Here is a 27,671-nt window from a genome sequence, read left to right on the forward strand (position 1 = left end):
GTCACAGTTTTACTAAAAGTAAGTTTTACTAAAAATTTTATGGAGGAGGATACAAAATTCACATGCGTTTTTTCTTTTCTTTTTTTTTTTTCCAACGTTTTTTTTTATTTATTTATTTTTGGGACAGAGAGAGACAGAGCATGAACGGGGGAGGGACAGAGAGAGAGGGAGACACAGAATCGGAAACAGGCTCCAGGTTCCGAGCCATCAGCCCAGAGCCTGACGCGGGGCTCGAACTCACGGTCCGCGAGATCGTGACCTGGCTGAAGCCGGACGCTTAACCGACTGCGCCACCCAGGCGCCCCTCACATGCGTTTTTAAGCTATGACATAGAGCGAGAGTGAATTGTCTTAAGCTGGGAGAGCTGCCCTGAATTCCATCCATAGCCAGCGCCCGAGGGCCCACCCGCACCTGCCTCTGGGAGGACTTGGGAGGAGAAGCTTGAGGAGCTCGGACATAGGGGTCCTCCCCACAAGTAACAGTGGGTGCTACCAGGAGACTGGCATTCTTCTGGCATGGGTTAGCTCATGGTTCTCTGGTGCTTCTTTGCCGGAGCTAACCTGCTTCGTGTGCCCCAGGCTCCACTCCAGAGACAAGGTGACTGTAGACAAAGCTGGTTTGACCCAGTCTTCTCCTTGGGACTTGAAGCTGAGTGGCAGGGATACCCCCTTGTCTGAGCTGCAGCCTGCCCAGCCAGTGCCTTGCATTAAAGCATGAGGGCCCTTCCCATAACCGGTCTCTGCGGGGTCCGTGTCATTACAGACTGGGGATGGGTGTCGGTCCTTAGCCCTCCTTATTCAGGGGCCAAGGGGCCTGGTCCTCAGATGCCTCCTGGAGAAGTGATCTCCTGGCGTTAGCAACTGGGGCCACACCGTGTCATCATATAGATGAGTGTAGAGCTCCTCTGTGTGGCAGGGAATGGGTCACCTTGGAGCTGGGCCTCACCACCTCCGTGCGGCAGTGACAAATGGGGCCCTGCAGAGAAATGGCACTGAGGAGCCCAGCCTCTGCCGAGGCCAAGGAGGCAGCCTCGGCAAGTTCATCCTGGCTGTTGGGGTAGGAAACAAAGTAAAATCCATTTGGGGGGCGGGGAGGCTCCAGGGCTTGGGCAGACGTGGGTGTTTTTGAAGCATCAGCTTCCCAGGCCGTCTGGTGGTCAGTATCAACCCGGTCGTCCTTGACCATTGCATTAGTTTCCTTGGCCCAACGTAACAAATGACGTAGACGCAGAGGCTTAGAACAGAAACGTATTCTTGGGATGCCTGGGTGGCTCAGTCGGTCGGGCGTCTGACTTCAGCTCAGGTCATGATCTCGCGGGCCGTGAGTTCGAGCCCCACGTCGGGCTCTGTGCTGACGGCTCGGAGCCTGGCGCCTGCTTCGGATTCTGTGTCTCCCTCTCTGTCTTTCTCTCTCTCTCTCTCAAAAATAAATGGCTATTCAAAAAATTTCTTTAAAAAACAGAAATGTATTCTCTTGCAGTTCTAGAGGTGGGAAGTTCAAAATCAAAGTGTCAGCAGGGCCGTTCTTTGAAAGCAATAGAGGAGCATCCTTTTTGCCTCTTTTAACTTCTAGTGGCTGCTGACAATCCTTGACGTTCCTTGGCTAGTGGTAACATGACTCCAATCTCTGCCTCCGTTGTCACATGGCACTTTGTCTCTGTGTGTATCTCTGTGTCCCCATTTTCTCTTCTTAGAAGGGTGCCAATCACTGGATTAGGGCCCGCTCATCCAGTATAAATTCGTTATAACTGCTTATCTCTTCAATTAACTAATTACAAAGACTTTATTTCCAAATAAGGTCATATTCTGAGACAGAGGGAGAAGAGAGTGCCCCAGGATAAAGCAGGCTACACGGACATTAGCAGAAGGTTCCAGAAGGAGCCCATGATAGAGACTGAGAAGGAGCAGTCAGGGGAGCTGGCGGAACCAGGAGAGGATGGAGTCTTAGAGCCTAGAGTCTAGAGGGCTTCACAGGAGGGTGGGGCAGTCAATGGGGTCAGAGTTGCCAAGGGCCCACAAGTTGAATGACAGTGAGCAGACGATGGGGTGCTCTCTCCTGGGCCACTCTCTTCTCCCTGAGGGTCTGTCCTTACCCAGGGCGCCCTTTATGGTATATAAAGGTAAAGGTGCAGTGTCTCCTCCTTTGTGCCCCTTCTCAGATCCAGAACCATCCATTAACTGCCCCACCCCCACCCCCGGACAGCTCTGCTCAGATTTCTCTTGGGCAAAGTCAACACGTCGCAAAAGTTACTCACTACTGTTCTTTTGTTGCCCCACCCGCACCTCCATCTCCTATAACATCCCCCATCCTAGTGGGCAGTCCAACCACAGGAAGCCAGGAGTCACCCCGAGACCTCCCGCTCACCCCCTCCCCGCACCCCGTCACCAAAAACCTAGTGCTTTTCTCCCCCTGGTTTCTCTCGCTTCCCCACATCCCCTGTCGGCCACCTTCATGCGGCCCAGCATGACCTCACATGTGCAAACCAGTCTTCCCGCCTCTCCTCTTGCCTCCTTCCCCCAGGACCGTTGGTTCTTCATTTGCTGGGCACCAAATACTGCTCTAGGCTCGTGGAGTTTATATTCCAGTGGGAGAGAAAGACAACGAACAGATCACAAAGGGACACATCAGGGCACTTAAAAGGGGTGGCCTGGTAGAGGGTGCCAGGGTGGCTACTGTAGGCTGGGGGGGTCAGAGGAGGCCTCTATGGGAAGACAGTATGACAGGAAAGGAGCCAGCCACAGTAAGCGCAGGGGAAGAACCTTCCACACTGAGGGAATATCAAGAACAAGATCCTCAGAGAAAGAACAAACGAGCCTGGCGTATCAGGGGAGCCGAGGAGATTTCTGTGGTTGAGCAGAGTAAGGGAAGGTGCAAGGGAACGAGATGGGTCCAGGGAGGTCAGGAGGGGCCAGGCCACGTGCAGCCCATCAGCCAAGGCAGAGAGCTGGAGTTTTATCCTGAGGACAGTGGGGGCCACGGGAGGGTTTTATGCAGGTGAGTCGACGCCCTCGGGTTTATGTTTTGAGACACCCCCAGCTGCCGCATGGAGACTGGACCGTGTCTCCACTTGCAAGGACACCACCTGACACTTGCATCAGTGCAGTCAAGAGATGATGGGGGCCCAGACAGGGCTGGTAACGATGAAGCCCAGGAGACACAGGTTGGGGTTTGGAGTAGAGTCAAGGCTTCTGCTGATGATTTGAACGTGAGGATGAGAGAGAATGATGGGTCGTCCCCAGGCTTGGGACTTGAACAACCAGGGTACCGTGGATCGTTCCCTGAGATGGAAGGGTTTGAAGAAGAAGCAGCAGGTGTGGGAGATGGGGAGTGAGAGTTTGGCCTCGGTCACGTTATGACTTGTTACTGCCTTGTTAGAGTTGCCCAGTGTGCACTTGAAAGTCTGCAGGCCAGGGAGAGACCCAGAACGGAGACAACATTTAGGCATCATGGGCTCATAGATGGAATTGAAAGTCATGAGTCTAAATGCCACTGTTCCATGAAAAAGTGTAGATAAGGGAGGGGGGGGGGCGCAGGGTCCACCATAGGCTCCCCCAGACATCCGGATGTCAAACAGAAAGGAGCTGGCAAAGAGGCTGAGAGGAAGCAGCCAGGGAGTCAGGAAGAAGTTGAGAGGAGGTGATCCTCTCAAGGAAAAGGACATGGGCCGCCGTGTCACCTGCCAGGTGAAAGGTGGGGCGGAGCATTCCGGGCAGAGGAAGCCTCAGGTAGGAAGACCCTCAGGCGAGGGGGAACAGAGTGAGTTTAAAGAACCCGGACAAGGGGCTGAAAGTTCTGGATAAGATGGTGTCAAACCTGTCTCTGAGCTCAGAGCCATGGCCTTCCCCAGTCCAGGGCAAAAGAGGAAGGCCCAGGAGCCTCTCAGACTCCTACCTGGCCTAGGAGAGCTTGCACTTTCCATACCTCCCACAGCTCCCACACCTCCACCCACAGGCCTACGGGCCCTCAGGAACTCAGCTTCACTGACCCTGGGCCCAGGGAGACATCCTGAACCCGCTCTGAGTCCCTGGGACAAACTCTCTCCCGCTTGTTCCCCATTGGGGTGCAGGGGCTGGGGGCAAGCCTCAATGCACGAACCGTGACTTACCATCAAAAGGCGTGTGGAAGTGGGTTTCTCAGCCCTGACCCCTGGTTGTTGCCAGAATGCAGGAATCCTCTAGATTCCAAAGACTACCTGGCAGGCCCACTAGGGCAACGGTCCCCCCAGCTCCTCAGTTGATTGTATTGGGCTCCCATTATCCTACCACATCATTAGAGTGTGGGTCAGCTGTGCTCCAGAAGCCGTAGCCTCAAAGAAAGCCCTCTTGGCAAACCTGGGACCCCAAAGAGACCGGCAAGCCTGGGGATACAGATGGTCAAGGCAGCATTTTGCGGCTTCCTCGGCCTTTCCTAGCAACTGGCTTCCAGAATCCATCTCCCTGGAAAAGAACGAAGATGTGGATCTATTTAGCCAGCAGTGGGGAGCAGTGATCCTAAGACTTTGACACTCAGAGCGTCATCAGCAAGGAGAAAGAGGGCAAGGGCAGCACAGGAGCTGGTGTGGCCTCCTGGAGGAACTGAGTCCTGCAGGTCCCAGAGCAGGGTGAGGGGAGACACCTCCCCCCACTCCAGGCCCCCGCACAAGACTGAGAAGGCAAAACAGCCTCTGGCTGGGGCTGAGAGCAAGGCCTCTCTTTTGAAAAGCTCCTAAAAATACACACACTTCTGATCCGTCTGAGCAGCCCGGCCGACCTTGTCCCCCGCCTGTGACAACAAGCCATTGAGAACAGTCTGACAGGCCGAAGACCAGCTTCCTCCCCTGCAGTAACCTGCTGACGCTCCACACTTGTGAACCCGAAGTCCTTTGTTTGAGAACAAAAAGTGACAGGCAAGGATGTGTCTGATGTTCTATCCTTAATGAGAATCACAGGAGACGTTTTAAAAACCAGTGGCAGAGCGGAGAAACAAACTTAGAATCTTCGGGAGGTAGAACCCGAAGGAAGCGCGGCCAACCACGTGGTCCAACCTGCTCGTCTTTCTGGAAGGAATCTGGGCCCAGAGAAGAGCTGTGATTTGCCCCAAACCCTTGCTGAAGCAGGACCAGATCCTGCACAGCCAGACGCACCCAGGCTCTGGGAGCCAGGACGCGAGGTTGCAGGGGAAATGAGCTGGCCCGAAGCCATGGGTGGCGTGGCGGATTGCGGTATCTTTGCCTTGGTCGGTGTTTGCTCAGGTGTCCCGGCTGAACGGGCTGGTGCTCTTTCCCATGATTCGCACCGACAAGAGAGAGGGACTAGCCCCCTGCACCCACCGTCTGCTCCAAGCCCCTCCTGCTGAGGGACTGCTTCTGACATCAGCACACGAGGGGGGTCCCCCAAGTGTCCTTTCTCCCGCCCAAGTCCGAGATGCGCTGGAGATGGGAGCAGAGAACTCGCCCCCACCCCTGCCGCCCCATTCAGCAGCACCCGTGTTTAGAAGAGCTGGTGACAACTTGTGTCACTTCAATGACATTAAGCTGCATCCACTGGTCAGGACACACCTGGGAGAGCTGGCTCTTTCTGCAAAACCTGCCTTTCAGCACAGAGCTGCCCACCCAGGGGTTACAGCAGTGACATCTGAGTGGCCACCACCTGCCAGGCCTGCCCAGGAAGGGTTTACATGTTACTCACCGAACTTGCCCGCAGCCTCGGAGACACAGACACAGCAGCAGGCCAGTAATGCAGAGAGAATCATCCACAGGTGATCTGACTCCACCCACCTGCTCTTGACTTCCCTACAGCGACAGCCTTCCTCTGAGTCTCTTCCTACTCCAGTCCTGCTGCTTCTGACCTGGCGTCCAGAGCTAGAAGTATCCCTTGTCCCTGCTCCTCCCTTCCCACAATCCTCTCCCCCGCCAGCCAAGCCGTTGACAACTTAGGACCTTCAAACCCACAGGGCTTCCTCCCCCTGGATCTATCACTCTCCTATCTTAGGTTTTTCCCGTCCCATACGTAGGGCAGGGCCTCCCAGCAGCCCTCCGCTTCTTTCCCTTCCCATCCATGCTACGTACCACCATTACATTCAGAAGGGACGGACGGAGCACCCTCTGTGCGCCTGGCACCGTGCGAGGTGCTGTCCCCTGGGAGACAGACAAGAAAACCGGCAAACATAACCCCGTGTAGTGAGATCTGTTAGGGAGACAGGCACGGGGCTGGGGGCGGGGCGCACCTGTTGGGAGGGTGTGGTCATCTGCTCCTTAGGAAGGTCTGGATAAACTCACTCTCCAGCATGGGACACAAACCCTTTGTGAGCTGACCCCAGCCTGGCTTCTCAGCTCATCAGCCCTCCCTCTCCCCTGCGTCATGCTTCACCCCTGCACGGCTCTACTGCAATACTCAGATTTCCACACACATGGTGTGCTATTTCCCGCCTCTGGATCTTCCCGCGTGCTTTCTGTCTGATCTCGCGGGTCTTTCCCTGTGGTCAGTGTGGAGAATGCCCGCTCTATTGAAAACTTCTATTCTAACCCCCTTCTGCTATAAAAGCCAATTCCGCACCTCGTCCCTTTACCCCCCCATGCCGGACGCCTTTTTACTTCACCTTCCCGTCGCATTTACAAACTCCTCCATTGGCCACTCTTTGGAATCATTTATTCACTAACTGTTCGTGCCAGGCACTGGGCTGAGTGCTGGAATCCAAACAACTGGACAAAACTAGATGAGGTTCCTGCGCTCACTCAGCTTACCATCGAGTGCAGGAAAAATCAGACCCGACCACCATGCCTTCCCACAAACAAGAGCTTGGGGAACTTGTAAGAGGGGTGGGGGACACCTCCTCATGAGGTCTGGGAGAGATTTCTGCTCCAAGAAATGAGCCTTGAGTTGAGATTGGAAGAAGGAGAGGTTAACAACTCCATGAAGAGGGGAGGCAAGAATATTCCAGGCAGAGGGGACAGCATGTACAGAGAGCTGTGCAGTGGGAAGGAGCCTCGTGGTGTAAGGGAGCATGTGAGGGCTGATGAGGTGGAAAGGCAAGGATCAGGCCGGAAAGGCCAGCAAGGTACTCAAGTACAGGGCTGTGTGGGCCAGGCTGAGGAGAGCTTACTTTATCCCCAAGGAGAGGGCAGGCACTGAGGGTTTGAGAGGCAGTGATATGAGCAGGTGTGCATTTCAAGAAGGGCTCTTGGCTGCTGTTTGGAGTACGATGGAAGGAGGGTCAGAGCTGGTGAGGGTAGACTACTTACTCCTCCAGTCTGGAGACCGTGCTGGACTTGGTGGTTCTGGAGAGAAGGGACACAGTCAAGAGACAGTCGGGAGGTGGCATCAGTATGAACTGCAGGTGGCTTGGATATGAGGGCTTAGTGTCATTTACCCTGGAGAGGACCAGTCACAAGTTGGGCTGAGTTTGAAGGGCCTTTGGGACATCATGTGAAAAATCAATCGCGAGTGAGTGGATGTTGGCTCCAGAGCTCAAAGAAGCAGATGGGCAGGAGAGAGAAGTCTGTGACATGTCTGCATGGAGGTGGGCCAAGGGGTTTGGATGACATTGACAAAGGTGAGAATAGCCAAGGGCTTTTTGTCTTAATTATCATCATGCCCCAAGAGGCTGGGAACACAGTAGGTGCTCAATAAATGTTTCTTCGAAGGAACGGACAGATGGACGGGTGCATGGTTGGATGAGCAGATACATGGACAGATGGACAGCCAGTGGTGTTTTGTGAGCATCATCCTCACTGCTGATTAACCTTAGCTCTAGGCTGTAGCATCCCTGATGTCCTCCCTGATGTCAGAGCCAGGCTGGGGAGGGGGTACAGGACTGACCAGGCGCCATCGCCTCCTGAGAGGCACTCTGCTGGACGCAGGGTTTTACAAGTCAATTGTGCATGCGCCTGCCTCTGGGGGCTCACGGCCCAAGACAAGGCAAACCAGAGAACACAGTCGGTGTGATGAGTGCTCCATAGAGGCAGGTTCTGAGTGTTACGGGAGCATATGACAGAGCCAGGGGCATCCCTCTGTGCCCCCATCAGGAAGGGAATGCGTTTGACAGAGGCTGGTCCTGTATGAAAACCGTAATATTTGTCTGCAGCAGCCTTCTTCGTATGCAGAAAGAATGGGAGAGCATTAACCAACCATGAGGTCAGAGGGCGCACAGTCCATACAAGACCACCCTCAGCTCTGATACTAACTGCAAGTTCGGGGGTTCCCAAGTCCATGCTCAGGTTCGCTAATGCACTGAAAGGACTCACAGAACCCACAAAAGCCGTTATACTCAGCTACAGCTTATTACGTCAAAAGGATACAGATGAATGGGGCTCCTGGGTGGCTCAGCATGTTAAGCATCTGACTCTTGATCTCAGCTCAGGTCTTGATCTTGGGGTCATGGGTCCACACCAGCATGGAGCCCACTTGGAAAAAAGGATACATATTAAAACCAGCCAAGAGAAGAAATGCAAAGGACGGAGACGAGGAGGCCACCAAACAACCGGCTTCTGTTGTCTTCTCCCTGTAGACTTGTGGACAGTGCTACTCGCCCGGCATCAATGTGTGACCGTACTCATGGAGTATCACCAACCAGGGATGCTCACTGGAGCCTTGGTGCCCAGAGCTTTTATTCGGGCTCCATCAGGTGGACATGAGCAGTTGCCCACCCAGCTGACCTGTCCCCTGCCTCTCTAGAGTTGGCTGATACTGTGTGACCACAAGCCTCCATCCTAAATCACACCGTTGGTCCCTTTGGTGTTCAGTGTGGCCAACCCCACCCTACAAACGTCCCATGACCCACACTCGCCTTAAATCATATTTTTAGTCTATCCAATGACAAAGACACTCCCATGAGGCATAACATCCCAAGGGCTTACAGACCACCTTTCAAAGGCGAGGATGAAGGCCAGACTTCCTTTTGACCAAGGTTAGATTATGCTACTGAGCAGAACAACACCTCCTCCTCCTCTGTTCCCACCTGCCCTCCCCTGCCTCCCCTGCGCCTCCCCCCAGTTTCTTTGTGTCTTTGCTGAGAGAGGAAACGGTGAGCGTCCAGTGTGTTTTCGGTAGTTTCTGCTGCTGTTGTTTGTAAAGCGGTGCCCCCACACAGATCCTGGGGAGTCCTCAGCCATCCTTTGGGACTGAAGAACGCATTTTATTAGGACAAAATGGTTTGGGTAGAGACTTTGTCTTCTGCAGAGAGGGTTGCCCAAGGTTCCAGGTTGCCTGGGCAGAAGATGCGGAAGTAAGTAGATCGCAGATCAGTCCACCTACTTGTGGATTAAGTGAGAAATTCTAGGAGCCTCTGATGGCTAAGCTTATTATTCTAATGTATTATTTCAATTACCTCTTTAAATTACTCACTTGTGCCACAACCTGTGCTGCTCTGTAAATGAACCCGCAGCCCATTTCCATCCTGCAGACGGCAGCCCGGCCCTAGCCGTGTTCTCTTCTCGCTCAAGTGTTCTCCAGATGGCTCCATTTGTTGCTGCAGGGTTATGAGCAGCTCCATTTGGAGCCGCCTGACCTCCCCTCCCCCCACTCCACCCCCCCACACCCCCCCCCGCCGCCGTGATGGGACCTGGGAGCCACGGAACCAGCACCCCTCTTCCCACACTGCTCCTTTTCCTTCTGCCAACACTGATGGGAATAGATCTGACCTTGCACATGGGGACCCGTGGGTGCAGATGGGGACTCCAGAGCCAGGGTGGGGACCTAGGCAAGAGCATTCCTGTTCAGTAATACACCTCTGAGAGAAAGGGAAGACACAGGTTCAGCCTTCGGCCACCCGCTAGGATATTAACAATTCAGTGTGATTCTTAAGGCATAAGAAATGCATCAATGCTCTAATTTTATAAGCTCAGTGATTATGACACGGGAAGGCCTGGCCTGGGTCACTGGGGAGCAGTAAATGCCCGTGGAGCTCCCTCAAGTAGTCCCAACACGGGAGGTCCCGCACGGAGGCGCTGTGGGGCCAACCCAGAACCATTACAAGCACAGCCCCATGAGGCTGGGCCCCATGCATTTGAAGCCCCCTGTTCTCTGGAACGTGGAAATGGCTAACGCATTCATCACGAGTCTTTGGGCTCCTCACTTGAAAAGCAGCAGGAGAGAACAAGCTGTGAGCAGAAAGCAGATGTGCGGCAGGAAGTCTGACTCCAGGGCCTGACTGCACCTAAAGACATCATTCCTCCCCCTGACATTCCTGTGTTTGACACCCAGTAAGAAAGTGAGTGGGTGCACGTTGTACATTTCCTACATTACTTAAAAGTGAGTTAAAGCCAGGATGATCATTGAGTGGGGCTGCAGGCATTCAGGGCATTTCTCTTCGGACACGGGTAGACGGTGCTCCTCAGGTCCGTGGGTAGCAGGGCCAAGCAAGGGACTGACCCACCTTGCTGATCCTGAAGGAGCTGTGAGCGGCCGGACTGTGTGGGGTGGTGGCCGCACCACGAGGAGCCACAGCAGAAACGTGACCCAGGGTGTCAAAGAGAGATGGGCTAGGGGTGGGGGTACACCTCTGTGCTTGTCCCGGTCACTTTTTTGTTTTTGTTTCTCTCGCTTTAACACCTAAGGGATCTAAAACTCTCCCCGAATCAATGTGTCGTTCCACTTCCCTGAGATGCACCAGATTTAAAACGCACTTGCCTCTAACCGTGCCTTCCCTTTTGACTGCCTTTTTTCTTCTTTTGGTAACTCAGAACACGACGTGACGCGACAGCATCACCTGTGCCATCCTGACCTCAGTAATTAGTATTCCCAGGCAGTAATTAGTTGCTTCCTTAAAAGGAGAACTTTCTAGCTCTTGTCTTCACTGGTGCATGAGCTTCGGGTGTGGGTAGGCAGCAACCGTCAGGATGCCGATGTCAAAGTGGTTTTCACCGCAAATACACTGTATGGGTCTTCTGACTCAATTGTTGCCTGTAAGAGAATATTCTTTTCTCTTTAATCAGATTTCCACGTTAAAAAAGCACAGTGTTGACTTCGGGAGAAAGCACACTGTGGCAGTTTTAATGAGTGCACTCTGAGTGTAGCTTTAGGGGAAACAGCGCCTTTCACACACATGACGCCACTGGACGGTGGGTACCCGGAAGCCTCTCCCGGAGGGTCTCTGGTTCTCCTGCCTCGAGGAGAGGCCAGTGGCAGCAGCCCAGGGGGGCACCTGTGGAGCTGTCTCAGACTCTGAGGACCCGAGCTTCCTGAGCTCCTCTCCACAAGGATCCTGGGGGCTTGGGCCCCGATTTGGCAAGAGCGGCCTTGAAGGGGACCACGAACTCTGCACATGAGGGTCTGCAAGCCCTCAGGCAGGCAAAGAGACACAGGGAGGGGCAGAGGACTGTGCGAGAAGAGAGAGCTTGTATCAGCTCAGGCAGCCACAACATAATACCACAGACTGGGCGGCTTAAAGCACAGAAATGTATTTTCTCACAGTTCTGGAGGCTGGAAGTCTGAGCTCAGGCTGTCGGCGGGTTTGGTCTCTGCTGAGGGCTCTCTCCTTGGCTTGCGGATGGCCGCCTTCTCGCTGCGTCCTCACAGGCTCTTTCCTGTACATGTTTGCATCCCTGGTATCTTTCTGTATCCTAATTTCCCCCGTTAAGGAAAGGACTCCGGATGGATTAGATGAGAGCCTACCCTAACAGCATCATCTTAACTTAACCACCTCTTTAAAGGCTCTGTCTCCAAATGCAGTCACGTTCTGAGGTATCGGGGGTCAGGGCGTCAACAAGTGAATTTGAGGGTGACACGATTCAGCCCCTTACAGAGTTATTCTCCAAAATGGGAAGTTCTGCCTGAAGGGGATTTCATCACTGCCATGAGGGCTCTTCTCAGGCCCCAGACCCACCCTCTGAGACCTCACAGGGGGCCAGTGACTCAGAGCCCAGGGCTCATGCTGGAGTTTTCTGACTATGTTGGCCAGGGCGTGGACTGGTTACCTTGCTCTATTGTTTAGCTAAGACAAAATGACAACACCTTTTGGGCACCAGGCTATGAGCTTCACAAATATCTGAGTCCTTACGATGACTCTGTGACCCACTATTATCATCCCCATTTTATAGATGAGCACATTGAGGCCTAGAGAACAGACCCTTTCCAAGGTGTCAGAGCTGGCAAATAGGTGTGCCCAGGCCCTTCTGACTCCTGAACGGAGCACTCACTGCTTGGAAGCTCTGCCTTCTAGGGGTTTTAGGCTTCTGGTTCAAATAAAGCCCAGGCCCAGACTGGCCTGACTGGCCCAGCTTAGAGGGCTCACAGCTCAGATGTGACCCTGCCTCTCTGAGCATCCCACCCCACCACCAGCACCAAAAGGTGGCCATTGAGTTGACTGGCATGGCTTCAGGAAGGGTGCTCGGGGGTTGGGGGTGCAGCAGCTCTGTCAGCCAGGCAGCCAAGGCTGTCTTTTGATCAAGGAGGGGCCGTCACTCCCTGTCCTTGCCTCCTTGTTCCACCTGGTTGTACCTGTCCCTATTGCTGTCCCTCTGGCTCCCTGTGAGGCCCAACAGAGAAGCAGCTAAGAGCTCCAGCTCCAGCGTGTGGGATTTCAGGGGGCTCTGCTCCTCACTAGTGCACAGTCTGGGGCAGTTTACATAACCCTGCTGTGCCTCAGTTTCCTCCTGTGTAAGCTGTGATAATAGTAGCATCTACTTCCCAGGCTTGGTATAAACATGGGAAGAAGAATGAATGTGGGTAAGGAGTGCAGTTGGGGCTCAGTGACTGTCATCCTGACGACGACGATGATGATGAAGACAATGACGACCATGATGATGAAGACAATGACGATGATGATGATGAAGATGATGATGATGACGATGATGAAGATGACGATGATGATGAAGATGACAATGGTGACAATGATGATGACGATGACAAAGACGATGATGATGACGATGATGGAGACGATGACGATGATGAAGATGACGATGATGATGAAGATGATGATGGTGACAATGATGATGACGAAGACGATGATGATGACGAAGACGATGATGATGATGATGAAGACGATGACGGTGACAATGATGAAGACGATAACGACGAAGACGATGAAGAGGATGACGAAGACGATGACGATGATGACCATGACAATGATGATGGTGACGACAGTAATAACAATGACGATCATGACAATGATGACGATGATGATGATGTCGATGATGATGATGTCGATGATGACAACGACAATGACTGTGACCATGACGACCATGATGATGACTATGACGATGATGGTGATGGTGATGATGGCAGCTTCTGCCCCAAGAGGAAGAGTAAGCCTCTCCCCGGGTGGCATCTGCTCACTGGGCTCCCATCACCCTTCAGACTCACAGCGCTCTGCTGCTTTTCCATAAGGACCATGTTGCCCAGAGACCTAGAACAGATGGGACTCTGCTGAAGTGAAAGGAGGTGCATGCTCAGGATGGCCTGGGAAGGACCCTCCAGCAATGCTGGCATGTGCTAAGGGTCTGGATCATCTTGTCTTAGTTCCTCCTGAATGACTACAAAATAGGACTGGGCGAGAATGTCTCTTCTCTCTCTGTGTGTGACTACTGGCCATGCCTAAGGCATCCAGGCCAGCTCCCTCACCCAGCTACCGTGTGCTTAGGAAGGCAAGCTCATTTTAACAGCAGAGAGAGTAAATCACAGTGGGAAAGAATCCACCATTTCAAAAGATCCTACAATGTATCGCGAAGACAGTCCTAGTCCCCGAGCTCTCCTTGGGTGCCCACCAGGCTCCAGCTTATCCACTTTCCATTAATTATCCAATTTCATCCTCTCCGTGCTTTCAGGAGGTGTCCTATCCCCATTGTACTGAAGAGGAACCTGAATCTCAGAGGGGTCAGGTGACTTCTCCGATGGCACACAGCTAGGGATTCAGACTCTGGGCTGTCAGACACTAAAGCATGTTGAGTGCTTTATCACCACACACTCCCACTTCCTGAGTGCATGTTGGATTATCCACCTTTTTGACACTCTGTGCCCCTTAGAGCAAAGCATGTCTCTGCTGTGCCCCACCCTCACGGAGAGACTAGCCATGTATTTCATCATCTGGCATGCGTATAGTATACAGGGGGGAAGGGAGGGAACAGATGGGCCTGTATAAGCCTCTAGGGAGAAGGAGTTGGTGTTTTCACCCAGATTCTTTGGATTCTCTTTCTGGATTATGTCCTTTAAGAGAAATCCCCAAGTTCTCAGGCTGATGGTTAATGCGTCTCCTCCACTTTCCGAATTAGATCTGACAGACTTCCCAGGCTGATTTAAATCGTGGTAGCATGGTTTACCCTAGCAGAAAACACCTTTTCTCCCCACCGTCCCCTACAGTTATCTACTACTGCATAACAAACCACCCCAAAGCTTAGTGGCTGAAAACAACCGGCGTGAATTAGTTCTCATGATGCTGTGGGTTGCCTGGGCTCATGCGTGCAGCCGCATTCATAGGACTGGTGGTTTCAAATCCAGAATCCCTCCAGCTGGAGCACGGGAGATTGCTGTGTCGGGTCAGGTCAAGCTGGGCATACACCAGCACCACATCTACATGGTCTTTGACCTCATTTTGCAAAATAGGAAATCAAGGCACAGGAAGAGAAAAGAGTTTGCCACACAAGAAGTTAGTGGTGCAGGTGGAACCAGAGCCCAGGCTGCTGACCCCAGGCCTGAGCCCTTCCCCCTACCCTCAGCATTTCCCTCATATGGAAGGCTCAGGGGCCCTGACAAGGACATTTATAGTTCAGCTGGAGATGTTTGAAGCTCTCTGCAAAGCTTACCTTCACCCCTGAATCAGCCTACCATTGTGATGGAGAACCCCAACACACCAGGGAGTTCTTCAAAAGGAACCCCAAGTTCAGGACGCTATTCTCTCCAGGATCCTGAGCTGGTAAGGAGGCAACTACAGCAGGCAAGAATTTGACAGACTCAGCCCTGGCTGGCTCTTTTACAGCCCTTCAGAAGCACAATTAGAAATGGTCCCTCTTCTGACCTCCTTTTGCTCCTGGGTGTCACCATCACTGATGCAGTGCCTCCCCTTTGTCTGTCTTGTCTCCTCACTGAGCAGTCACCTGGCAGGGCCTCTCTGTGTGGATTCCCTACCTACATGTGTCCCACACTGGGCTGGACACAGAAGGCTTGGTGAGCAAGGGTGGATGGACTGTCTCTGAGGGTAGGCCATCAGGCCCCCTGACCTTGGTCTTCCCCTTCGTATCTGTTTACTTCTTTTCCAAAGCTAATCCACTGATCCTTTTCTATATTTCATTCTTTTTCTCCTCTTATTGCGGGTGTTTTACAATTATGATTAACACACCATACAATTCATCTATTTGAAGTGTACAATTCAAAGGTGTTTTAGTAGACTCACAGCGTTGTGCAGACATCACTACAGTCTAATTTTTGAACATGTTCATTCCTCCAAAAAAGAAAGCCCATACCCATTAGCAGTCATGCCCCATTCTCCCCAGCAAGCTCAAGGCAACTCTTCGTCTCCTTCCAATCTCTATCATTTTGCCTATTCTGGACGTTTCATATAAATGGAATCATATAATATGTGGTCTTTCGGGGCTGGCTTCTTTCATTTAGCATGTCTTCAAGATCCATCCATGGTATAACATGTGTCAGTGCTCCATTCCGTTCTTATTGCCAAATGAATGTCCATGTGTACAGACATATGTTTTCATTTCTCATGGACATACCTAGGACTGGAACTGTGGGGTCATGTAGTAACTCTATGATTAACCTTTTGCAGAATTGCCAGACTGTTTACTAAAGCAGCTGTATGTTCCATGCCTGTCAACAGGGGATGAGGGTTTCAAGTGCTTCACATCTTCACCAGCACTTGTTATTATCCATCCTGCTTATTACATCTGTCCCAGTGGGTGTGAGGTAGTGTTTCACTGAGGTTTTGATTTTCATTTGCCCAATGCCTAATGATGTTGAGCGTCCTTTCATATGCTATTGGCTATTTGTTTATCTTCTTGGGAGAACTATCTATTCAGATCCTTTGCCCACTTCTTAAAAAGTAGGCTATTTTTTTTATTATTCTTTTAACATTTATTTATTTTTGAGAGAGCATGAGAGGAGCAGAGGCAGAGGGAGAAGGAGACAGAGGATCCAAGGCGGGCTCTGCACTGACAGCAGAAAGCCCAACGTGGGGCTTAAACCCACAAACCGCAAGATCATGAACTAAGCCAAAGTTGGATGCTTAACTGAGCCACCCAGGCACCACAAAAGTAGGCTATTAAAAATATATATATTTGTAATTATTCTTTTTATGCTCTAGATACAAGTCCCTTATGACATACATGAGTTGCATTCAGTGAACTATATTTTTCACTTTCTTGATGGTGTCCTTTGAAGCACAGAAATTTTAAATCTGATGAAGCCCAATTTATCTATCACCACCCCCCTTGTGTCACACACACACACACACACACACACACACACACACACACACCTTGGTTGCTTCTGCTTCTGATGTCAGATCTAAGAAACCATTGCCAAATCCAAGGACATGAAGATTCACCTCTATGTTTTCTTCTATGCATTTTGTAGTTTTAGCTCTTACATTTAGATCTTCGATCCATTTCGAGTTCATGTTTATATATGGTGTGAGGTAGGGGTCCAACTTCATTCTTTTGCATGGGGATATCCAGTTGTCCTAGCCTTATTTGTTGAAAAGACTCTTCTTTCTCCATCATGTCTTAGTGCCTTAAAGATACACTGAATATGCATCTTACACTTATTTTTAAATTGTCATCTAGTTTGAGAAGACTCCCATTTGGCTATTTTTTATTGGAAATAAATACATCTGCTATATTTAGAAACAGATTTTATGTCTTATGAGATAGTCGAGACACAGTTATGCTGCACTAACAAACTACCCAATCTTAGTGCTTTACTTCTCACTTGTGCCCAAGTCCAATGTCAGTTGGTAGGGCAAGGTCTCATCATCACAGTTACTCAGGGACCTGGCTGGGTAGAGTCTACATCTCTACATAAACAGGCTTTCACAGTTGCCAGGGCTGGGGAGAAGAATGTGGTGGTTCTTAGAAATCTCCCAGGCTGCTTCTTAAACAAATGGTACCTAAATGGCAGCAAGAGATTTTAGGTATGTGGAGAACTATCAGAGAGAAGCAAAATGAACACAGGCTCAGAACCTAAAACCCTGATCTGCCGCTTACCATCTGTATGCCTTTAAGCAATTTATCGGACTTCTTAAGGCCTTCATTTTTACCTCTATACAATAGCCAACTTGCAGGAGAAAAAATGGCAGTGCATGTGAGTGGCCAGCATAATGGCAGGCTGATAACAGGGATCCAACAAACTGTAGTTCCTTTCTTCCTCATCTGCACCCGGATGCACCCCCTTGGTTCATCATGAGATCCTCCGCAGAGGTTAGGGCTGAGATCCCTGCTTCAAGGGGCAATGATTGCGCTTGGTCCCTGCCAAGGGACCACATCACTGAGCAAAGTTTTCTTTTTCCCTATTTTCAAAGACAACCCAAATGTACTCAAAGCCCCATAAAAATCTAGTGTAATATTTTGCCTTAAGCACACGCATGCCTTACCCTGTCATTTCCTAACCTGCTAGAAAGGAACATGAATACCCACAAGGGAAGACAGCCTGTGGGTACTTGGTTCTAGCATGCTATCAGAGGTCTGGACTTGTTTCAGAAGCATCCAGCATACCCCACCCAGCGCCGTCTGACTTTCCATGAATGGGCCCAAAGAGGGCACTTGCTCTTGTGGCCTCCATCCTGAGACAGAAGTGCTGTGAGGAGTCAGAGTGACAGATCTTCCAGGAGAGTAATGGGCCCAGCAGAGGAACAGGGAAGGGACTTTGCTACTGCAGAAATGTCACTTCGGGCTGCCTGAAAGGAGAGCTCCAGGCTGCTGACCCCAGCTGTATCACCAGGGCACAGCCAATGTGCTGAAGCATCGATCACTACGTCAGGTAGTCAGGACTTGGGGCTCCTGGAGGAAGGGTGAATGGTCATGGGTTCCACTGATGCCTGTCCTCAGGCAACTGGGATGTCTAGGGTCGAACCTCTGCCTTTTGGAAACAAACCCAAGAAAAAAATGCCCCTGCCTGAAAGACAGAGAAGACTGGAGGCGTCTTCTCTTTAGCAGGGTCCAAGTGCCTGAGCCTGGATCCTGATTACCCTGGGGTCACCGGGCATTGTAGAGTTGAAGGGCAGGCATTGCCCCTCGTGGTCCCACCTCCCTATTCTCTTGCTCACAGTCCATTCAGAGCGATTCAGCGCCTATCACCTGACTACTTACAGTGTGCCCGGCATTGCATAAGGCCAGGATAAGCTTAAGACTTTGTTCCTGGTCTCCAGGAGATTAGAGCTGTCTCGGTCTCAGCTAGTAACAACCGCTTTTTAAAGCACTTCTTATTAATGTATAATATATGGGGTGCCTGGGTGGCTCAGTCTGTTAGGTGGAGGACCTTTGGTTTCAGCTCAGGTCATGATTTCACGGCTCGTGGTCTGGAGCCCCACGTCGGGCTCCTTGCTGACAGTACTGACAGCAGGAGAGTCTCTCTCCCTCTCTCTGCCCCTCCCCTGCTCGTATTCTCCGTCTCTCTCTCTCAAAAATAAATAAGCTTATTCATGTATAATATACATATGGAAAAGTGCACATTCTCCTAAGTATGTGAAACTCAGCTCATCCAGTTTTCAAACCAAAACTAGTGCCCACGGCAAGAATAGAACGTTATCAGAAGCCCAGAAGCCCTCCCCTCCCCTTTCCAGCCACTCACTACTCACCACCCTAAGATAACCTGACTTCTAGTAGCAGCCAAATAGTATTGAGTGTGCCTTACGCACCAGGCGCTGGCATAAGCACATCGACTGGCTCATTTAACTCTCACCCATAGATACGAAGGGACCACAAGTGGAGCACACAGCTAGCAGTTGGGAGAGTCTAACTTTGAACCCAGATGGTTTGTCTCCAGAGCCCTCTTCCTTGACTACTGGCCCTGACATTGCCTCTCCTGGAAGCAAGTAGATCCCACCCAGGAAGCACTGCGATAGCAATGCTGGGGATGAGGGGGCTGGAGCCAGGCCTTAAGGAGTGCATAGGGGTGCCCCTAGCAGATAAAGGGAGTAGGGAAGCGGAGTCAGGAAGTGCAGGGGTCCTGTGCGGTGAAAGCAGGGTGAATGGAGGCAGGTGAGGGCGGGCACACGAAAGGCTTGTTGGAGCAGGATTCTGAACAGTATCGGGTGTTGTGACTTTGCCAGGGCACGGAGGGACTTGCTGCAGACAGGGTCAGCCCCCAGGAGTCAGGCTGCACACGACCTGCTTGCTTCCCTGGCTCAGAAGTGTGGCGCAGAATAGGACCCAGACTCACCAGGAGCGTCCTGGGCTTGGCCTCTAGCCAGTTATGCATTTTTTATTGTAGAAGCTTAAGGGCTATGCATAATATTGTGGTTGTTTTCGCGCGTGTTTGGATAGGATTAAAAAAAAAAGAAAAAAGTCCGTTCCCACGTTTTGAGATTCTTTTTAACCCAGATGTCAGGAAAGGGAAATAATCAATCTCAAAGATAATTGACAACATGGAGGATAAAAAGAGAAGATAGCCTCACGGAAAGTCTGCGTGGGTCAAGCGCTTTCTATGTGCAAGACCGTAGGTGGGTGCGGGGGCGGCAGCACTCGAATAGCAGCAGCAGGGCGACGAATGTAGGGAAAGGAGAAGGGGTGGTGGTGTCCACTTGGGATGCCTAGGAAGGCTGCTAGGAGACGGTGAGCCTTGATGGAGAGGTGTGACTGACATGGGGCAGGAGGCGAGGCGAGAGGTCGTCAGGCAGAAGTATCCAATTGAGAAAGCCAAGCCGCAGCCAGAACTTTTGGACACCAGGGTGAGACCCCGAGGAGTGGGCGGAGGCCCTGGAACTCCAGCTAAGGAGGTGGGGCCCTGCGCCGCCGGCAAGGGAGTCCCGGACGCTCCTGAACTCCCAGGGGACCCGCCATCCACCGTCCCTAGCAGACATCCTCGGCCGCGCCCTGGCCGACGCCCGTGCACCTCTGCACTGCCGCCCGAGGACTTGCCCCGCGCCCTCGCGGCCTGGGCGGGCTCGCCGCGCCCCGCGCCCCTCCTTCCCGCCCAGCCTTCCGCGCTCCCCCGCTCGCCGCTCAGCGCAGCGCCGGCTCCTCCCGCGGCTGCATTGCAGACGCCGCCGCCGCAGGGCGCGCCGGGGCCGCGCCGGGAGCCGAGCCCGGGTAAGCTGGGCCCCTGGGCGCGGGTCCCGCGCGCGGACCCGACGGCGCCGCGCGGCCGGGAGTCGGCGGGCCGGCCGCGCGGCGGCTCCGCCGGGCCTTGCAAGCGCGGCCCGATCGCCCCCGTCGCGCGGGGCCCGGAGGAAGCCTCTCGGGGCCGTGGGCCCGGGGGAGCGGGCGCGGCCGTCGGGCTCGGGGCCGTCCCTGCCTTCGAGGAGACCGCGGCCCACCCCCTAGCGGACCTCCCCGACTCAGGGCGCGGGGCAGGCGGCGGCGTCGCGAGGGGCCGTGGCCCGCCAGGGCCCCGAGTGCGGGCGCCCGGGGCCGCGGGGCCGCGCTCCGCCCGCACCCTCCGGGCCCGGCCGCCCGCCGTCCAGCGCGGCGCCGCGCGGCTCCGGCGCAGTTCCGGCGCAGTCCCCGCGCCGAGCGGCTCCGCGCCCCACACCTGCCTCTGCCCGGCTCCGGGTGACGTAGCGCCCTCCGATTGGCGCTCGCGGCCTGGAGGGCGGGGCCGCGGCCGGTGAGCTCACCGCCGCGCCCCGCCATTGGCCCGGGCGGCGCACTCGGGCTGTGGCGGGGAGACAGCGGTACCCGGAGCCCGAGTCGTTCCAGCTGCGGCGTGTGGAGCTGAGCGGGTCGGGGCCGGGCTAGGCTGTCGGGGCCGGGCCGGGCGGGGCCGCGCGGGAGAGGAGGAGGAACGCAGAGGCGGCTCGGCGCCAGCGCGACCGAGCGGTGGCCGTGCTCTCCAAGTCCGAGTGAGTGTGCGTGCGGCCGAGGGGAGAGTCGGCCGGGCGCGTGCGGGGCGAGGGCGGCGGCCGGCGGGGGCGCGCGGGGCGGCGGGGGCGCGCGGGGGCGGGGCCGGGGGCGGGCGCGCGCGGCGGCCGGGGCGTGGGGGGCGCGCGTGTTCGCGTGAGGGGGCGCGGGGCGTGTGCGGGCAGCGGGTGCGAGGACAGGCGCGGCGGCGGAGGGGGAGGGAGCGCGAGGGGCGCGCGAGCTCACGCGAGCGGGCAGTGTTTTGGCGCGTGAGTGTGCGTGGCTCCCGCGTGTGTTTACGGCGCGGGTGCGAGGGCGGGGGTGTTTGGCCGAGCGTGAGCGGCGCGTGTTGATGGAGCGGGTGTGCGAACACGCGCGTCTGCGGAGCGAGTGGGGAGGAAGCGCTCGTGGGGATGGAGAGCGCGAGGGGACCGGGCGTGTTTGGAGCGTGAGTGCGCGGGGCCGGCGTGGGAGCGAGCGTGTCCGTGAGGAGGTGGGTTGGGGAGTGGGCGTGAGATCACGCGTGTTCCTGGGGCGCGTGGGGGTGTGGGGGAACGTGAAGAGCGAGGCCGAGCGCGCGCGTGTCGATGCGAGGCAGCGAGGGCGGGAGCGGGTGTGAGGACACGCGTGTGTGCGCGAGGGAGTGGAGTGTTTGGGTGAGTGGCGGTCTGGGGGCGCGCGTGCGGGGAGTGGCCGCGGCGGGCGGGGGCGGCGGGGCGCGAGCCGCGCGGGCGCCCACGGGGCAGCCGACTGGTTTTTGTCTGCGAGGCGTAGCTCGGCGGCGGGCTTTTCGGATCCAGAGCCCTCTCCCGCGGCTGGGCGCGGGGAGAGGGCGGGGGATAGGGGCCCCTCGGCGGGAAGTTGGGGGGGGGCAGACAGGTGCCCCTCGGCGGGGAGAGGGCGGGGGACAGGTGCCCCCTCTGCGAGTAGCGGGGACAGGTGCTCTGCCCCTCGGCGGGGAGGAGGGGGAGACAGGTGCCCACTCAGCGGGGCGTGGGGAGAAGGCGGAGAACAGGTGCTCCTTGGCGGGGACTGTGGGGCACTGGTACCCCTCGGCGGGGAGAGTTGGGGCAGGTGCCCCCTCGGCAGGGAGAGAGGCGGGGAAAGGGGACGGGATAGGTTCCGTTTCTGCGGGGGGTGGGGGGGGAAGGGAGAGGGCCCAAGACTGGTGTCCCCTCCGTGGGAAGAGAAGATCCGGAAAGGAGCCCCTTTCGCGGGGAGAGGAGAGAAGGGTCGGGACGAGTGCCCCCTCCGCGGGGCGCTGGGAAAGGGGCCGGGACAGCACCGAGCTCGGCCCCAGGCGCCTCTGCGGGACTAGGCGGTTGGAGGCTGCCTTTCCTAAGCAAGCCAATGGAGTGAATGAACGTCTTATTAATCTGTGCGTAGAACCGGCGGGGAAAGTTGGTTGAGTTCAGAGACTAAGAGGTTTGGAAGAACTCGCGAGTTTGGCTTAACCTGAAGACCAGGACAGGAGAGGCACAGTGACCCTTGCTTCCACCAGCCACTCTCAGATGGGCTGGAATACAGACCCCGTGTGGCCTTCTTGCACTTAGAGGATCTCCCGTGGTTTGATTTAGGTAGTGCACAACTTTAAGAGGTGGCTGTGATGGCATTCAAATGTTGAGACTTTTTCAATCTCCATAGGTCTCTGTAGGCATCAAAACAAATTTCCGAAACTGCAGTGCTCTTGCAAAGCGTCTTCTGAAATCAACTCGTTCACCAGGGAATGATGACAATTTTAGTCTATTTTATACTTTGTACACTATTGCTTGGTATGATTTCTGCTGATTAACCTGAAGTGTCTAATTAGCAAAGCAGATTCAGTGAACGTGAGAAGTGCTCTTAAATATCACAGAAGAGCCTCACGTATTTGTTTGGTTGTGTGCATTCTGTTTCTTTCACCAGTGAAGCCAAACCCTGAAATTTTAAAATTGTGCTCCCCCCCCCCCCAAATTTTGTCATATGTGGTCAGGTGGCTCGCTGTGTGTAAAGGAGTTCTTTTTTCTTTCTGCATGAAGGAATTTTACAGAGCTTTCCTGGAGAAACTGTGTTGTATGAAGAAACTACTGCCTGGGAACGTGATAGAAATACATTAAGCGGTAGCATTTTTCATGGTGTGTGTTTATGGGAAAATATTATTTTAAGACCAACATTAGACAATAGCAAATAAGCTTATGTGTATTCTTTTCCTTGTATAGATTTAGGGAGTAATAATGTTTAATGTTCTAGAAAATAACACTTATTTACAGGATATGTGTTTCCCAAATAAATTTAGCCTAGGAGTGAAAAAGGGAAGGAGCACTGGTGTGAATATCTAAGGGGCCTCTGTTCAGTCATCCTGATTAATTACTAATTCCCTTGCAAACAATCAAAGTGGAAACAGTATTTAATGCAGTGGTGAATAACAACAGTGTACTATTTAAAGAGTTGTTTAAATCAACTTTTCTACTTCTGCCAGGCACACACATAGATACATGGTTGTTTTCTCTAGGACTCTGCTGGGCCATCTTGTCCATATTAGCAGCTGTCGCTGCTGCAGTGTATTCATGTTGGACTGTTCTAGAGAGCATAGGCATAGAGAGCAGGTGGAACTGAGGATTTTTTTACTTCGTGTCAGATAGTGATGTTAAAGAATCCGTTGACCTTGAGCACCTCCCCCCGCCCTCCACCCCAGTGAAAGATGTGAAGCCCGTAGTGATGGCTAAGGTTCGGGTGCTCTCTCAAAGCCCTCATCTGGCAGTGCAGGGAATGTGCCTTTGGGGGATCTAGAGTTAACTCTGGGCACCATCATAATTTTGCTGCTGTCTTAATCATTGCTGTTGGGAACTTCTGAAGCTGCAGAAATGTGCTTGTAGGCCGCCGTTTTTAAACGTTTAAGGCAGAATGGTTAGTACATTTATTTAAAACACAACTTTAGGAATCACCCAGAAAGGTCAGTAAAGACCATTTTGTTAAACTTGGCACAGTGCTCTAGCTGGTGCGGTGGTTTCTGGAAGTCCTTTATTCTTATTTCCCGCCCCTCTTCCAACTGTTCATTGTGTATCTGTCATGTCTTCTCACATTTAAAGGGCATTGCTTTCTCTGGCTTCCAGTGGCTTAATATTTGTATACCATCGATCTTTTCAAAAAGACTCTCTTAGTGGTGCCAAGTTTTCATTGTTAAATACCAACCACGGTATCCTGTCGCGGTATATAAGCCCACGATTTGGGAACTTATTTCAGTTATATATCGCTTTGCCAACATGTGATGCAGTTTGTGTAAACCTCACCTGTTTTGTTTTTTTTTTTTCTTTTAAGTGATTTAAGGGAGCTTACAGAGACGCAGGCATACCTTGCTCTGTTGTGCTGCTCTGTGTTACACGTCACTGATCAGGCATGTTTTACAAAGTGAAGGTTTGTGGCCACCCTGCTCAGGAAGGAGGGAGTCGTCAGCACCATTTTCCCAACAGCATTTGGTCCCTTCATGTCTCTGTCACGTTTTGGTAATTCTTGCAATTAAAACTTTTTTCTTTTTATCATTATTCTATTTGTTAATGGTGACCTGTGATCAGTGATTATGACTGGCTGAACGCTTAACTGATGGTTACCATTTTTTAGCAGCGATTTTTAATTAAGGTATGTAGTTTTTTTAGACGTAATGCTATTGCACACTTAATAGACTATAGTGTGAAAATAACTTCTATGTGCATTGAGTTTATCTGACTCGTTTGATGGCGATATTCACTTTATTGTGATGGTCTAGAACCAGACCCACAATACCTCCAAGGTATGGCTGTCTATATTACACAGTGAAGCAAGATAAAAATAGATGAAATAAAGAAAGATGAGGCAAAAAGAAAGCGAGGCTTCAGGAAAGCGAAATGTGAAATGGGGGTTCTAATGAGGTTAGTAACATTCATTGCATCAAATCTCATGTACTTTCTGGAGGCAGGCCGTAAAGTGCATTCTGGGCTTTCTGGCAAGCACAGACATGATGTAGGGCTCACTTTGTCTTTCTCACACCTGACATGGATTTTCTTAAATTCCATGTAAGATCTGACAGCCCACCAAGACTTTTCTGTGGTGATGGGAGAAGCCCAGACGGGATGCACTGAATGACATTGAAGGCCGCGTGTCCCTATTAGTCACATTTAACAAGTGCCGGGGAGCCTGCTGTGGGTGTCAGCACCTAATAGCATGAAGATTGGAGATAGCTCATGATCGTGAAGACCATCACAGACAGTCTTGTCCCCATCCTGCATGGATAGCCCTGAAGTCAAAGTCAAATGACGATCTTCCTTTGCTTTTCTCTGACACTGTCTGGGCAGGGGTTAACGCACAGCAGGCAGGCAAGGAGATGACTTTACCGTCAGGAAATAGTTACGCTCCCCCCCCCCCACCCCCGCCCCAAGCAGTGTAGCACAGAGGCTTGTTATAACCATGGCACCATACTTTGTAAATAGTGTCTTTGCCCTTTTTTTTTTTTTTAAACCATTGGGAGTGAGTGCGTTAACAATGCCTATATGATTTTCCTTGATGCTTTATTTCAGGAAAGCGCCTTTAGTGTGCTAACACATTTTACTTTTGAAAATACCTTGGTTCCTATAAGTGGTTTAATTTTACATTGTCTTGTCAAGCACCGAACGTAGAACATAGCTTTAGACGTATGACGTATAGGAAGATCAATCAGTGAACACATTGTTTTAAAGTACCAGTTGTATGTCAACTGTTAAGCAAATTATAACATTATTGTTACTTTGAAGAAGGTAAAGTATGGAAGGAATTTAATCAGAGTAAATGTTCATAGGAGTTAAGCTAGTGATGCTAAACTTCTGTAACATTTTTGTAATATTGAAAGTAATGGGAAATAACCTAAGTTCTTCCAAATACATTAAATGAACATTCATCAGCTGCCAGGACTAACTAGCCTCTCCATATCTGTCCCCTTTCTTCTGCCTGCCATTGACCAGCCTCCGAATCTGGTCCCACTCTTAGCCAGCGTTCCCGTGTGCCCTGACAACAACTCAATATTCTAAATTCTCTGAGCCTAACTCAAGTCTTATCTCATCAGACGCCTTTTCTCTCACCTCGCAGCTTAGATTATCGGCTCCTTGTGGGGGCAGGGAGGCACGTCAACTCTTCCCTTCCCTGCTCCACCTAGCATGACGAAGCCTGGGAGCTGGAGTTTCGTAACCACTGCCCGCTGACAAGCTGACACGTGTAGTGTGACTTATTGGATACGGCAGGGGGGATGTGATGAGGGTGTGTTTCTTCAGGCCCAGAGCAAACCTGACTGTCCCCCTGCTTCTCGCACCAGTTTAGTCTTGTCTGCTAGTCATTTGGACACAGATGCCACAGGATCTCCCGTGCAGAGCCGTTCAAAGTCCCTAGGGGATTGGGGTTTTCATGTAAGGGGTCTTGGAGAGTCCTGGCCTGTACCCGTGTAGAATAGCTAGGTCTGACACCTGCATCATCTTTCCGGCTTTCTTACGATTGGCCAGAAGCTTGCCATCTAGGAATGGGTACCGGTAACAGCTGTTTGCTTTAATATAATACAGTAGGATGAGTACCAGGGTGCTTTGTTTTGTTTTTTCCAGCTCTACCACTCAGTAAGTGAGAAATCTCAGGGAAGTCACCTTGGATCTCTGCATCAGGGCCTTACCTGTTTTCTAAACGTATGAGGAGTGATTCAGGAAATCACTGTAGTGGTCAGCATCCTCACTTTTTAAAATCAGAGTACCTGGTACAGGATTTGGGAAGTTTTTGTTTCAGGGGCACATGCACACATGCGTGTATGGGTGTGTGTGTGTGTGTGTGTGTGTGTGTGTACTGGGCTCTGATTCTTTCTCTGGGACACAGTCGAAAACTACTGAAAGCCCCTGGACAGAGAATTCCTGAGTTCTCTTTAAGTCTTAGTGTTCTACAGTGATTCTCTTCCACGGGATGTGTCTGTTCCAACAGTGGATTTGGCAGTAACCTAGGGCTGCGCGAGCGCAGATAACCGCCGTGGGTACAGAGTTCAACGGCAGATGGTCTCCGGCGAGACTGGAGTGCAGAATTGTCTTTTTCTGATTTCTTCAGGTAATCGAAATGTTTCAAATAAGCATGACAGCTTATTTCCATCACAACTTGCCCCATGTTTTACACAGAGATTCCAATGATACTTTTGCACTACTGAGGTCCAGGTGATTAATATTTGACTATTTTTTGTTTGTAAATGGGAGCAGACTTTCCCAGTATTCATTTAGTGAAAGGATCCACATTTCAATTAGTAGAGTCACCTTACAGTCCTCTGTTAGCTGCAAGCAACAGAACTCCAGCTCAGACAAGCTAAAGTATAAAAGGGAATTGATTGACTTTTATGAGATCTGGTTTTGGAGTTATCTTCAGGTACAACTGGTTCCAGATGCTCAAGTGATATCATCAGGGACCCATCTCCCCCTCTGTTGACTCTACTGTCTTCTATGTTGATTTGACTCTCATTGCCACAGCGTAGCGGGATGGACTCCTCAAAGCTCCAGGTTTATATTTTGCCAATTTAGCAAATGTATCCGGGAAACCAGCGCGTCTCTGTCAGTTGTTCCAGGAAATGTTCTGTTCTCGGCTCAGCTGGACTCATGTGTCCAGTCACCGGCATAAGAGGAGGCCGTACTCTCGTTAGCAAGGCCTGACTCTCCCTCCCTGGGACCAAGCGTTGGGGTCAGCACCACCTGAACTCGCAGAGGACAGGAGCATCTCCCAAAGGAGAAACAAGGGAGGCTAGCCAGGCATCTGGGAGGAA

At 52.3% G+C, this 27,671-nt stretch overlaps 1 protein-coding gene across 20 annotated transcripts in view; it reads left to right on the forward strand.

Moving 5' to 3' along the window:
* CAMTA1 (calmodulin binding transcription activator 1) overlaps positions 1–27,671 on the forward strand; it is an 853,369-nt gene that overhangs the window by 779,265 nt on the left and 46,433 nt on the right. The window contains exon 1 of one of the 20 annotated variants that reach the window (XM_053206478.1): positions 20,747–20,913. The exons of 18 other annotated variants lie outside the window; for them this stretch is intronic. The gene's annotated coding sequence lies outside the window, so the exon portion shown is untranslated. Of the gene's footprint in view, positions 1–20,746; positions 20,914–21,275; positions 21,405–27,671 lie in introns of those variants that run through there. One more of the 20 variants, XM_053206480.1, reaches the window with a different exon arrangement.

Source organism: Acinonyx jubatus, chromosome C1 (assembly GCF_027475565.1).
Source record: "Acinonyx jubatus isolate Ajub_Pintada_27869175 chromosome C1, VMU_Ajub_asm_v1.0, whole genome shotgun sequence".
In the NCBI taxonomy this organism is placed as follows: domain Eukaryota; kingdom Metazoa; phylum Chordata; class Mammalia; order Carnivora; family Felidae; genus Acinonyx; species Acinonyx jubatus.